Source organism: Melampsora larici-populina (genome assembly GCF_000204055.1).
Source record: "Melampsora larici-populina 98AG31 unplaced genomic scaffold MELLAscaffold_12, whole genome shotgun sequence".
Classification (NCBI taxonomy): domain Eukaryota; kingdom Fungi; phylum Basidiomycota; class Pucciniomycetes; order Pucciniales; family Melampsoraceae; genus Melampsora; species Melampsora laricis-populina.
In genome coordinates this window covers 627,890-641,859 of record NW_006768776.1, presented here as the reverse complement: position 1 = coordinate 641,859, position 13,970 = coordinate 627,890, and positions in this window count along the sequence as shown.

Below are 13,970 nucleotides of genomic sequence, written 5' to 3'. Positions count from 1 at the left end.
AGCCGAGGGGTCCTCTGCCATCTCCAAGTACAATCTGAGTTCATTAGCTGTGTTGCGTTGGTTCCTTGCTTTGTGCTTGCGCAACTCTTCGTCATCTTCAGCAGCTCCTAAGCTTTGTCCATTGACAAAACGGATTGAATTTGATGTGATAGGCTCATAAGGTCCGTCAATCTCCAACTCAGTCTTCTTGTTGCTGTAAGCTGATTCAATTAATTCTTTAGTGATTTTGGATTCTTGAGATGTTTCTCCAAATGCAAAGTCAAAGTAATCAAGTCATAAGCTTGGATGTAGTATAGTCGCTAGAATGAGAGTTTTGGATTGAGGAGCCTCCTTCACGTAAGCCTTGACTCAAACCAACATTGCGTGATACATAGGGAATAATGGCTCGGCTCGTGACTGTGTTGTGTTGATTTTCTTCTGTAGCGTCTTCTTGAGTTTGACGTACTCACAAATGGCCAGTGAGCCAGTCAGTCCACTTTGCTCAAAGAACTTAGTCAAGTTCTCAAACTCCCACAAATAACAATGAATGAAATTTAAATAAAAGTAATCAGCCAATATGAAAGATATGAAAGGCTTACCTGCAAAATGTTGATGAGATCTCTCACTTGTCGCCACTCATCTGGCAAGATCATAATCTTGTTGAAGATTCCTTGAGGTTGGTAAATGTCCGGAGGTAATGGAGTTGCACCCACTCACCTTGTTCCTTACTGGCGTGGTAAGTCCATCTGATCTTTTTTCAATATTTGATCGATCACCTTCATGTCACAAACTGAAATATTAGTACATATTTGGCGAAGTGATGAGCAATGATATTACAAACCTCTCGAGCATTCTCCAGTCTTTTCCAACATTGCAACTTGATGTTCCAACAAATTCCGTATCCAGGAATCAGCCTAGGAAGTTTTTCCTTAAGCGTTGCTTGGCTGACAGCATCGCAGAGCGAGCACATAACCGCCGAGCCACCGATCTTACGCCCTATGACATCAAGCTGATAGAACTTAAAGTCAGTAGAGATAAAGGACAGATGATGAGATGTAATTACATGATGCATAAATTAAACTTACTTTGGTCATGAGCGCGTCAACAGTGTTTGCTGCATTGCGATTACTTGCCAAAGGTTTGGTTGGAGGAATGACTTCTTCGTGAGGCCCATCGATCACATCATACCAACCGGCAGTTTCTAGCGCAGGCTGAAGATTGGAGTCGTCAACCTCTTCAACATCTCCTTCCTCAGCATCAACACCTTTGTGTTCTTTGGGTATAGATAGTAGAGTTGTCGTAGGGATAGGGAAATCGCCAAGCATAGTGGATTTGACTGGGGGTGGCGGTGGTGCTTGAATACCAAGGGATTGAAGTCTACTGCTTACCACCAGTGCGAGCTTATGAAACACACATTGTACTCGGTGAGTCTTGTGGTTCCATTTGAAGACTGGGTTGTTTTCTTTGCAGTGTTTCTGCAGCCGTATATTCATGGCTTCGGCAAGCGTGTTGTTATTGCTTCCTGAATCGTGGGTCTGGGCTATCATGTAAATAAAACAAAACAAACAAGCAAATAAGTTAGACTTGAAGCATACAAAGCAAAATGACAAAGAATAGACAAGTTAACGAAATTGAAAACCTATCTTTGTATGAAGGCCATGCTTGATCAGGAGGTTGATCAACGGCTCAGCCAGCCAGTCGCCTTTATGATGCCACACGATGAGCTTCAACGCAAAATGCCTTGTGACATACTCCCAATCCTTGGTGACAAACGTAACACTTGCACCGAGGAATCCATATTGATTACCTGGGGCGGTCCACTCGTCGTGAATGAGGCCAAACAAGCTTGTGAGAGACTAGTAGAGGTTTTTGATTGTCAGCAAAGAAAGTAGGGACAAGAACAAAAAAGAACAAGACAAACAGCTCACCTTCAGTTCATCCATCACCAAAGAACGCATGTCCATATAGGCCTCATGCGCGAACTTAGCTACCCATGTTCTTCCAAACAGATGGGCGTTTGGATTGGCGTATCAAAAGGCAGCCTGTAGATACGGGTCTCCCATTCGTCGCCATGGTTGAGCGGTCCTGATCACCCACATCCCCAGGGGTTGGTTGAGTATCTGATGATCAAACTTTGGTACCACCTGGGCAAATGATGTCATTGAAGTTTGGCCTTGGTTCGAGTTGTCCTCTTGAGATTGCTGTTCTAGCACGGTGAGTGGCAGTTTACAGCCAGAAGAGATTGCTGTGGCTCTCTTCTGGCAACCGGGTTTGCCTGACTTACCATCCTGTGTGGAACCATCTCAATGTGCTAATAGATTGGTTGCCAAAGACGGAGCAGAGGCCACATTTGAGCCACAGTGCTTGCACGGAAACACAGTGACTGGCTTCCCTTTCCCCTATACCAAATAGAAAGAAAAGGGATGATTAGAAAAGAAGATGTAATAGATTGGGAAAAGTAAAGAAATAATAAATAAAACGTACATTGATGACCGTGGTCATCTCATTGAAGTAATCACAGATGTTATCAAACTTGGGTTCTTGCTTAGGTTTCTTTGCAACCTGTGCATTCTCGTCATCAGAGTCTCGAACCAAGTTGATCTTCAGGCTGACAGCCTGACTACTCACATCATTTGAGTTCCTTGTGAAGGTTGTTGAGAACAACTTGATTGTTTCTGACTTGATTGTTTCTGCTTAGATAATGGCGTGGGTTTTTTTGGCTTGTCGCGAAGCTGTGGAGATTTTGAGTGATCAGAAGAAGTGTCGTCTCTGGTAGGATCTTGGCGCTTGCGTTTGCTGTTGGTACCAGTAGGTGCTACATAGACCAATGATTTGGAATCAGAGCCGTCAGCTTGCCATTGGCGTCAAATTGTACGTCAAGAGTCGGCCGGTGATTCAATCATTCAGGATTGTTTCCTAGCTGGCAAAGGACGGGAACTACGTCAAACTGTTGGGTGATCGGCTGCGCCAGAAACAGATGAGGAGGACATGATAACAAGGTGGGAGTATTGAAGGAAGCTATTGTAACGGGTTCAAAGAAAGGGGGTCAACAATTGTAATGATTCATTATGAGAAGATGTGGATAGTGATTCAGATTACGAGCAAAACAAAAGTTGGAAATAAGAAAATTGGGAAAGAGGAAGGGGTGGGGACTTACTTTTTTGTGACAAAAGAGCCCCTGTTCAAATAACCTGATGGAAATGCGGCAAGTTTTCATTGCCACATGTCTAGATCAAGCCTAAAGCTAAATGAACGGGTCAGTGAGTGAAGGCACAGACTCCAGAGAGGCAATCTAGATAAAACAAGTGCAAGGAGTATGCGTCTGTTAGGCGTACTCTTCACAGAAAATAGAGTAGGCAAAGGAAGGTGCAGTCTTCACGTGGTACACCCAAGTGAAGACTACAGCTAGTTGACCTCTAAGAAGAGGATTTGAGAAAGGGAAAGGAAATATAAGGGCAATAAAGAGCTAATGTGCTCTAACCTTGTGAGACTGCAAGGGGCAGGCTTCACACTTTGGTAAACCAAAGATCCTGAAGGCTACTTTAGACTCCTTAAAAAGGAGGAAGCTTGGCTACTTTAAGGTTTATGTCTAGAGACAATGAATGCCCTGGGCTCGTAGAAATCAGTACCTTGGGTGTTCAGCAATGGAACCCGTAATGCTCAAGAATGGTCTTTAACAAGCTACACAACTAACCACGTACTTGAAGATCCTCTCAGTAGGAGTCAAGTAAAATGTGGTTCTGTGTTGTGATTGTAGTAAAAGATGTGGGATGAATCAAGGGAAGAAGGAGGGGTTTATATACTCACAAGGGCATGCGTCAACTTGTGGTTGCCGTGTGACTCTTGTCTCAATGGTTGGGTTAGGTTTGTTATGTGTCTAATACATTACGTACATGTGTTTAAGTGGCTCTTGACACTGAGCCTTGAGATGTAACTTATGGATTTTGACAATATTATGTTATTATATGTGATGTTGTTAGCCCGTGGTCCTGTAATCAGGGCTCAGGGCTGACACTCCCCACCACGAGAGAAGGTTCCCTTCTACTGCTGTAGATTCTCTCTCTAAGGCTAGATAGTATTGGTCTCTGAAGTGGTAATGTAAATTTCTTTTTCTTCACATCATTACCTATTGTAAAGTATTTTTCTTGGCTGTGAAAAATGTCTATACCATATGCACCTAGGTAATTATCCCCTAATATAAAGTACTTTGTATGAGAATTATCCATTACCACAAATTCCACGTGTATCCTCACACCTCCTTGTTTATGGGGAAATACACTTTTCAAGTTGATAACACCCAACGGGAACAAACTTCCTCCACATCCTGAAAACTTCATATTATCATCACAAGGCATCAATTGAAGTCTCCAGTCGGGGACAATACCTGTCAAATATGAACTCCCCACCACTGAGCAAGATGCTCCACTGTCAAGTAGCATCTCTGCATCAGTTCCTTCAACAATTACATGGGTAAGACTATGAAATCCTAGTGTATGTGCTTTTCCTGTAGATGGCCTTGATTTCAGCAGTTTTGCGTTGGTAATATGCTGTACAGCATCTTCAGTATGCCCTAGATTTTGTGCATCAGCATATGCCTGGAGTTGCTCTATGTCCACATCTTTGCAAAATTTGCTCTCAATGACGTCAACCAGCACTTCTTCTTTTGCACCAAATATATCCCCCTCTTTGGATTCTGCATATTCAATGAATTCCATACTGACTGGCTCTATGTCTTGGTCAATTGTTTCTTCCATCTCAACCTGGTTCACAGCCTGACTTTTACCTTTACAGGTTTTCCATACATGTGTTGGATCTGTACTTCCACAACCATGACACACTTTATTGTTCCGGCCGTTGTTCTAAATTGTTTGTTACAGGTCTGTCCTTACTACCTGAAGCAGCAGTTGGCTCATCTTGTCTTGGCGCAAACATCCGCCCTGTGTTGTTTTGTTGATTATTCCTACTATCCAACATGTTTCTACATATGTCTTCAAATACAAGTAAGAAATCTGTCCATCTTGCTGGTTCCCGCATTTTACTACTGACCCATATGCGTATGGTGCCTGGTAGTTGCCATATGATTTTCTCAACAAGTTCTTCTTGCGTAATATTAGGTTGAAAAGCTTCAACTCTTTGTTTCTGCTTACTTGCCCATTTGACACAATCAATATTTGTCCTAAGTACAAACCTATCAGACAAATACATTTTCTGCATACGGTTCTTCCAAGCTTGGTTCCCAAACCTTTCTTGAATGGCTACCTTCCATTCTGCCCATGTCTGCAAATCATCTTCCTTTGCAAAGTCTATGAACCATTGCCTGGCCACGCCTTGAAAGACAATCCCTAATTTAGCCATGATGAGCTCATCAGGCATGCGCAGCTTACTGGACATTCTATCTACCCAGTCAATAAACTCTTGGTGATTGTATTCCCCTTCACCATCAAATGTTGGCCAATCTTTAGGTGACGGGTATTCTTTCCGCAGGTCTTTCTTCCAGTTGGCTTGATACTCTGCTGATTCACTGTCTTGTGTAGCCGGCAAAGTTTGTTTATGATTACTCTGCCCAAGCGCGTGAATCTGTTCTTTGATACCACTAAGCATTTGTTGCACATTATATTCTTGAGCAGTCCCTGCTTGTTCACTATTGCCTTCTATGTCTCTTTTCGGGAGGCTTGTCCTGCCTGAGTCCATGTTTACCGGGCTGTTGACAATCAATCTCTCTCCTTTTGAAATTGACTTGACACTGTTTTTAATGATCAACACTTCTGTGAGAATTTTTTCCCGCTGAATCTTCCCGTCTTCATTCATTTCCTTCAGATATTGTTCCAGAATGTGAAATCTTGAGTGTAAAATCTTCTGTGATTGGATATTTTGCTCAACCAAATCAGTGTTACTGATGCCCGATTCCATCTTCTCACTAATCTGGTCAAAAAACTTCTTAAACTGAGAATCCAGCTTCTCTTCAAGTTTTCTTTCTATGATATTATCAATGTTATTATTATCAGGAATCTTGATTCCTTTCTTTGTCGCAAAAATCTGACCAAATCTCATATCAATTTTTCTTTCAATTTCATTACTCAATACTTCACCAAGTTCTCTTATAGACTGGTTGTCTAGGCTCACATTCTGAAGTCTCAACAAATCTAAAAGCTCACTGTGTCTACTCTCATTTTCTTGGACAGAAGAACTTTGTTGCATTTCTAAGTGTTCTAAAAGATCAATCATGATTTTCCTGAGATCTTTTATCTCAGGGCATACACGCTTATACAACTCTTTACAATTCTTATTGATAGTAGCTAGACAATCCTGATAGTACCTTATTACCTCAGCATCCTTTTGTGTCTCACCGGATAGTTGATCTAGATGCTTACTCAATACATCAGTCCATGGGCCCACTAAATCGTCCTCAAGAACTTTAGTAAATAAACTTACTAACCTAGCTTCATTGGAGTTCAATGATGAGGATTGTGGTTGCTTGGTCCGTCTCTCTTTGCTAAGAACTTCCCCATAGCGATTTGAGCTTGCACTACCGCGTCCGAGTCCAATATGTGAGATTGACGATGCACGTTGCGTTGGAAGTGATGCAATTGAGTGCGCTTGTTGAATTGACTTGCTTGAGCTTCCTTCTCTTGTTGAGTGAACTCGCGAAAGTTGTTTGGGTTGAGCCAGTGTGGACGCCAACTTTGGGTACCCGCTTGAAGTCACTTGCCTATCTCTTGAACGATCAAGGCTTTGTGGTAATGAAACGTGTTGGTCAGTATATTCCATACCTTCCTGCTCTTGAAGACCGAGCTGGAGCAGATCGATCTCCTGTCTGGGTGATCGATCCCAAGAGCTCTGGCTCCCTCTCAGCGCTTGTACTGGGCTTGCAACGCGTTCCATTGGAAAACTATTTCCAAGTGGACCGCTTGAGGTTGCACTAGCACGTGCAGGTGCTGGTATAGGACCCACAATGGTTGTATCAGCAAGTGAGCGAAGAGGAGTGGAGGTTAAAGGGCAATAAGCCCTACCTCTGGCTGGTGCTCTGCCCCAACCCCTGGTTCCAATGGGTTCGCTGGACCAATTGGTTGGTCGTGCTCGATCACCATCGGAGGCGGGGTGGCTGTTGCTGCTCTTTGGCGTGATTCACTACACGTTGAAGGTCGTGAAGACATGACAATAAAATATAAAATAAAATAAAATAAAATACTTAGAACGACTTGAATACCAAGAAAGTGGTTAAGATGACTTACTTGAGAAGTTTGAGTAGGCGTAGATGGCGCTTTGAGGTGGAGGAAAAGTTTAACGGACAAAAACAGTTGGTTTTTATATCTTTGATCAATCTGATAGGGTCCTTTCAAAAAAGTCCCTAAAATCCACGTAACCGTCACTTTGAAATAAAGTAACACAGATAAATCAGTGTCCAATAATGAGATTCAAAACTTCTAGAACAATAGAATAAATAGTAAGTTGATTCCTTAACTTACTACGAGTATTCTGTGTTGCTGTTATTAACTTCTTCTTTGATGGTTCAAGCAGATGGATGTTGTTGGTTTCTTGATGACAAATATTGACAAGAATGTCACATAAGGGTAAGTTGGGAAGTTTGTGCTTGGTATCGAGTCGGATAAACTCAAAGAGTATTACTTTGGTGAATTTGATGGGGTGGTTGATACAGACTTGACAGTTCACCCTGTCAGCTGTGTAACACTTGTGTATGCTAATATCACGTGTAATCACGTGCTATAACGGTACTCGGAGTTGATGTCTGTACTACTTGACAATAACGTGTGCGGTCACACACCAATTGTTACAAGTATGTATCACGTGCGCTCACGCTTGCTATTCTCCACACAGTAACTCTACACAACAAAATTCAAGGGTCTATACTATTACTATTGTAGTATGTTGACGTTTATATGTAATTGTATATATATCTATGTAATTTTGACTTCAAGCATCACTCAACTCATTAAAATTGAATATCACAAGCTGGTGATGTTCTGTTCTCACTGTGTAAGTGCTAGTAATTCAATACAATTTGAAATTTCAATGTAGTTAAATACAAATGGAAATTTCAATGTAGTTCAATACAAATTCAAATTTCAATCTAGTTCAATACAATTAGAAATTTCAATGTAGTTCAATACAAATTCAAATTTCAATGTAATTCAATACAATTAGAAATTTCAATGTAGTTCAATACAATTTGAAATTCCAAAATTCAATTCTGGTATGAATAAAAATGTGCTGTGTAATTATTTCAAATTATAAAATAAGACAATGAGGTGACTGTTCTAAATTGAATTTGAAATTGAGGGAAATTTGAATTGTACTTTTGAATTGTACTATTTTTATTAGAACAAAAATGTGAATTGTACTGAAAAAGAAATGTGATCTCAATCAGTTGACTAGGCAGGTGGAAGTGTGATCTTAAATGAACAAAAAGTAAAAATGGCTTTTGAGTAGTAAATTGCAATACTACTAATGTGTGAAAGAGGATGAAATAGATGTAGATTTTTTATTTAACTCTTATACGCAGAAACAAAAACAAATGCTGTAAATGGCTAGAGACACGGGTACCTAATAAGATAGTCCTCGACGTTCAGCACTCTTCTCCAACAACAGGTATGCAGACCTGGTAAACTGACCTAATAAGATAGTGCTTGACGTTCAGCACTCTTCTCCAACAACAGGTATGCAGACCTCGTAAACTGACCTAAGTTTTACGGAGGAAATATAAGATGAGAATAAAGGTGATGAGCTTATAAGATACGGCTCGAGTGATCTATAGGAATCTTTGATGTAGTAACATTAGTGCTAATACAAGGAGGAAGAGAAAAGGTAGTAGAAAAACTTACTCTCTTTCCAATATATGAGGAAAGAGAGATTAGAACAAGCAGACAAAACAACATATATATCTCGGTCACTTCTACACAAAGCGTTGGGAAAGATCAGCGCTAATGTTGGTTGGGAAATACAACGGCAAATAGCAAAGCATTATACATTATACGTATGATCACTCTTAGACAAGATAAATATAAGAGAAGGAACCATGACACCTATTCCACCTTTCACACTTGATACAGCACTCCTGACATCAGTCTTGATTGTCTTTCAACAAATGCAAATAAAATAAAAGTGTTATAGATGAAAAGGGTCTTACTCCTAGTATGATTCAGGAACAAAACACTGATGAGGCCCCCAAGTTGCAAGGAGTATGTGTCTGTTAGGCGTACTCTTCACAGAAAATAGAGTAGGCAAAGGAAGGTGCAGTCTTCACGTGGTACACCCAAGTGAAGACTACAGCTAGTTGACCTCTAAGAAGAGGATTTGAGAAAGGGAAAGGAAATATAAGGGCAATAAAGAGCTAATGTGCTCTAACCTCGTGAGACTGCGAGGGGCAGGCTTTACACTTTGGTAAACCAAAGATCCTGAAGGCTACTTTAGACTCCTTAAGAGGGAGGAAGCTTGGCTACTTTAAGGTTTATTTCTAGAGACAATGAATGCCCTGGGCTCTTGAAATCAGTGCCTTGGGTGTTCAGCAATGGAACCCGTAATGCTCAAGAATGGTCTTTAACAAGCTACACAACTAACCACATACTTGAAGATCCTCTCAGTAGGAGTCAAGTAAAATGTGGTTCTGTGTTGTGATTGTAGTAAAAGATGTGGGATGAATCAAGGGAAGAAGGAGGGGTTTATATACTCACAAGGGCATGTGTCAACTTGTGGTTGCCGTGTGACTCTTGTCTCAATGGTTGGGTTAGGTTTGTTATGTGTCTAATACATTACGTACATGTGTTTAAGTGGCTCTTGACACTGAGCCTTGAGATGTAACTTATGGCTTTTGACAATATTATGTTATTATATGTGATGTTGTTAGCCCGTGCTCCTGTAATCAGGGCTAAGGGCTGACAACAAGGGTGGAATGACAATGTGACTTACCCATGAGGCAAGATCATGTTGCTATCTTTGCTGGTTTTTGGCGTTCCAGGGTATGTATCAGGGTGTATTGAGCAAAGATGTATACAAGATAGGAATGAGGAAGGATTCCGAGCAAGCACGGAGGGCGGATTTTACCAGGTACTTTACCAGTATTGTACCTAGTAAGGTACCTACAGTACCTGTTAAGAAACCAGGTAATGTACCTAGTATCACAATACTGGCAGGTCCGGTACTGTACTGGTACCTTGGTGACCGGTACTATACTGAGTACAGTACCTACATTGAAAAAAAACTTCCGGCCCCTTGTAGTACAGTAGTGGCCTGCAAGGTACTATACTGCAAGGTACTGTACTGTACTATACCAATACTGGTACAGTACCGGCTGCTGTGTTGCCGGTGCACATTCATTCAAAACATATTTGTATTTGTTGGACTTGCATGAATGTTTGAACCAACTTGATATACAAAATGTGATAGTAGTAGTGTGCAGCATATATATAACAACAATTGCTGTGAGGGTAGTGGCTCTTTAAAGGGAGGCTACACTCACTAAATGGTAGTATTGGGACTAGGTATGTGGTGAAGTATAATAATATTATTATATTTCAGATTATAACTAGTTACAAGAGTAGAGGAAGAAAAGAGAGAGAGATGATATGAGTAGGAGAAGAGTAGTAGAAGGTGAAACGACTAAGAGTCTGCTAGGACAAATCCTGGCAGACTACAGTTAGTTGACTCTTAAAGAAGAGATTTGATTTACAATTAAGTAAGGGATGAGAACAGGATCCCAATGTTCTCCAATATCCTTCTTGGTAATTGGATGAAGAGTGATTATGAAGATCACTATCTTGGTTATCTCTTAGAGGTCACCAACCTGTTTGGTTATTATCTTGGAGGTCACCAACCTATTGGTTATTATCTCAGAGGTCACCAACCTAGTACAGAAACTACGTAGGGGAAGTAGAAGATCCAGAAGGGAAGTATATAACTTACTTGGATCTAGTCTGGAATAATCAAGGTAGTATAGAATGAATCACTAGTATTACTATTTGTAATACTCTTGATCTTTATTCTATTGGAACTCTTGATGGTTCTTTAGAAATGGGTATGTATAAACTTGGTTTCTTCTCTGAGGATGAACTGAGTTTTGGTTTATATATTCAGCTCTTTAAACCTAATATTGTGATATACACAAGTGTTACAATATTAGGTTTATAGTTATTATTTTTATAATTACTTACACTTAATGTTATGTTCAGTAGTCATTAAGTGTTTTATGCTATATAAGCATTTTTAACTCTTGATACTGAGTTATGAGATGTTACTATTGTTTTTTGTATGTAATCTTATATGTTACATATTAGTTCTTGATTACGTATATATGTAATTAGTGTTTTATACATATCTTATTACATGTTACATATGTTTCTAAGATATATGTACACGTCCCCACGCCTAGGATTTGTAATCATCGGGTTTGCGACAGGCCCCGGCCCCGCCGCTGCAGAACTTGAATGATTACGTAAACCACTTGGAGGAGACTGTACATGTATTTGGGTTTTATGAGTAATATTTATATTTACAAGTTAGTCTTTGGGTACATGTGTATGTACCCAGGGCTGACAATTGCACCAATCATGTGATGTAATTTATCACTATCAGAACAGCATGTATATCATCAATTGAACAAAACACACGGTTTGATTCATACCACTATTAGAAATGTTGTATATTTATACAAAAAAGATATGATGCACTTTAAAAATTACCACCTGTAAGAAGAAAATCAACCTCCATTTTGTCATCATCTGCCATCAGTATCAGGTTGTTACTAAGTTCATACTCCAAATCTTTGATGTCATTTCTCATATTGTCTTCATCATGCAACAATATATCCTGTTCAATCAATTCCAGTTCATCTAGTTGTTGGGCATGCACCGATGGGCAATGAACAATACATTCCCATGTGCGACTGCACCTATGTATCAATGCATTCCATTGCAATTGCAAAGATGAAACGCTTGCAGCGGTCTCATGAGAATATGCTGCCGCCGTAATTTGAAGTAGGCGGGGCAGGTGAGTATGCCAAACCATCCAAGTTTGACAAAGCCAAAAGGTAAGCTCTTTATGCAAAGCTTTCAACACGTTTTGACAAGCTTCCCAATTGATTCCTGAGACGCGCGCATTGGCCATCACTAACTGCATCGGTTGCTTTTCTGCTGGACCCCCGTCAACCCATGCTGCGGACCATTGATCAGTAATTGATTGTACTTTAGTCCACCGGAAATAATCACTCACGCAAGTTGCACAGTGTAAGCAGCAAGTTGCGCTTGAGGTCCATTTCGAGAGCTGACCTGATCATGTGCTGAACTTCACATGCTATTCTTTTGAGCTCTTCAGCAGCGCTGCGTGCTGTTTGAAAGGCCTGGATTCCCAGTTGTGTTGAAACATTGACGGCCCAGGGCTCATCAGGATGTGTTAGATGACCTATATTCCAAAAAGGGTTGGCAATGTCCATTGCCTTCACTTCTTCCAGTGTTGGGAGTTGTATAACCGGCAAATTGGGGTATTCATTATGGTACTTCACCACATTTGACTTGTATGTTGCATACTTGGTTGCCAAAGTTTTGTTACAAGTATCCATGACTTTCTTATATCTTGCTTGTTCAGAGGTACCTATAAAAGTAACACTGAGGACATTATTCGGGTTCCCCAAGTGGGCAGGGAAAAATGATTGGGAGTATGATTTGTCATAAAATGGTCTATCACTCCACACCTGAGCCATAACACCCACACTACATATGTGTAGCAGGCTCAGTGAATATGTGGTTATCATGTACATACAGTTCTGCTCAGTTATCTGCTCATCAGGACAAGTTATTCATATGTAATACATGCTGTAACTTCTTTCAGATTGAAAAAAGCTTCCAAAAGATTGACTACATACACTGACTCAATGTTTTGGTGTGATCTCATCAACTCAACTGCATGTAACACACTTTCTGTTACTAAGACATAGCTTCAACAATATTGCCTGAGCAGCTACAGAATTATATGTAGTGAATTTTTGGGAAAAAAAATTCAAAGTCGAAAAAGTTACATGTGGTATAACATGTGATTTATTTATTCTGATGGGCAAAAAACTGAGCAGACCTGTATGTACATGATAGACAACTATTGACTTAGCTTGCTGCACATATGTAGTGTGGGTGAAATGGCCCAGGTGTGCAGTATTAGATTCTTTTATGAAAAACTGTACTATTAATCATTTTCCTCTGCCAAATTGGGGAAGTTGAATGATGTTTACAGTGTAATCCATTAATGAATGATCAATAAATTATTTTTAACACATGGTATGGTACTTTAGACTAACCTAGCCCCGGCTGATTCCATTTCTTTTGCCACTCCATTTTCTCTACCATTGCTTCATAAAGCGACTCCTTAGTCATTCAAATTCCCATTGTATGGCGTGCTTGTGGGTCTGTGATATGCCATAAATCAGTATCTCTCAGTTAATAAGTATTTCTCAGTTCATTAAGTCAGTTACAATCAAACACTCACCCTTCACCTTGGGTATATCTTGAAATGCATCACCTCCTAAGTCATCAGCAATTTTGGTGATTGCTTCTTCTAGTTCAACAAGGGTTGGTGGAAGCTCTCGCAAAGCTTCATGTTCAGCCTGAGACCTATTTGCTCTCCTTTTGCGTCAAAGTGTCTTCAGTTCTTTGCTGATCAATATAAAACTGTCTTTAATATAGGTCTTCATGATTGATAGTGAGCTCTCAGAAAGACTCACTGGGCAATTTGAAAGTCTTCCTCAAGTTTGATCAGTCAGGCCAGTTGAACCTTGAGTGTCATCAATCTCCCATCTCCAGTTATTTACGCATGGCAAGCTCGCTGTTGTTCCCATTGTTTGCCTAAATAATCGGTCGTCAGACCACTTTTTTCCAGCTCGTCAAGCTTGCTACGCACTTCATATAGTTTTTTTTCAGTCGTCTTGAGCTTATGCAAAGTTGACTTTGCTGTTACATTTGTATCATTTGCAATCAACCAAAGGAAAGTTAATA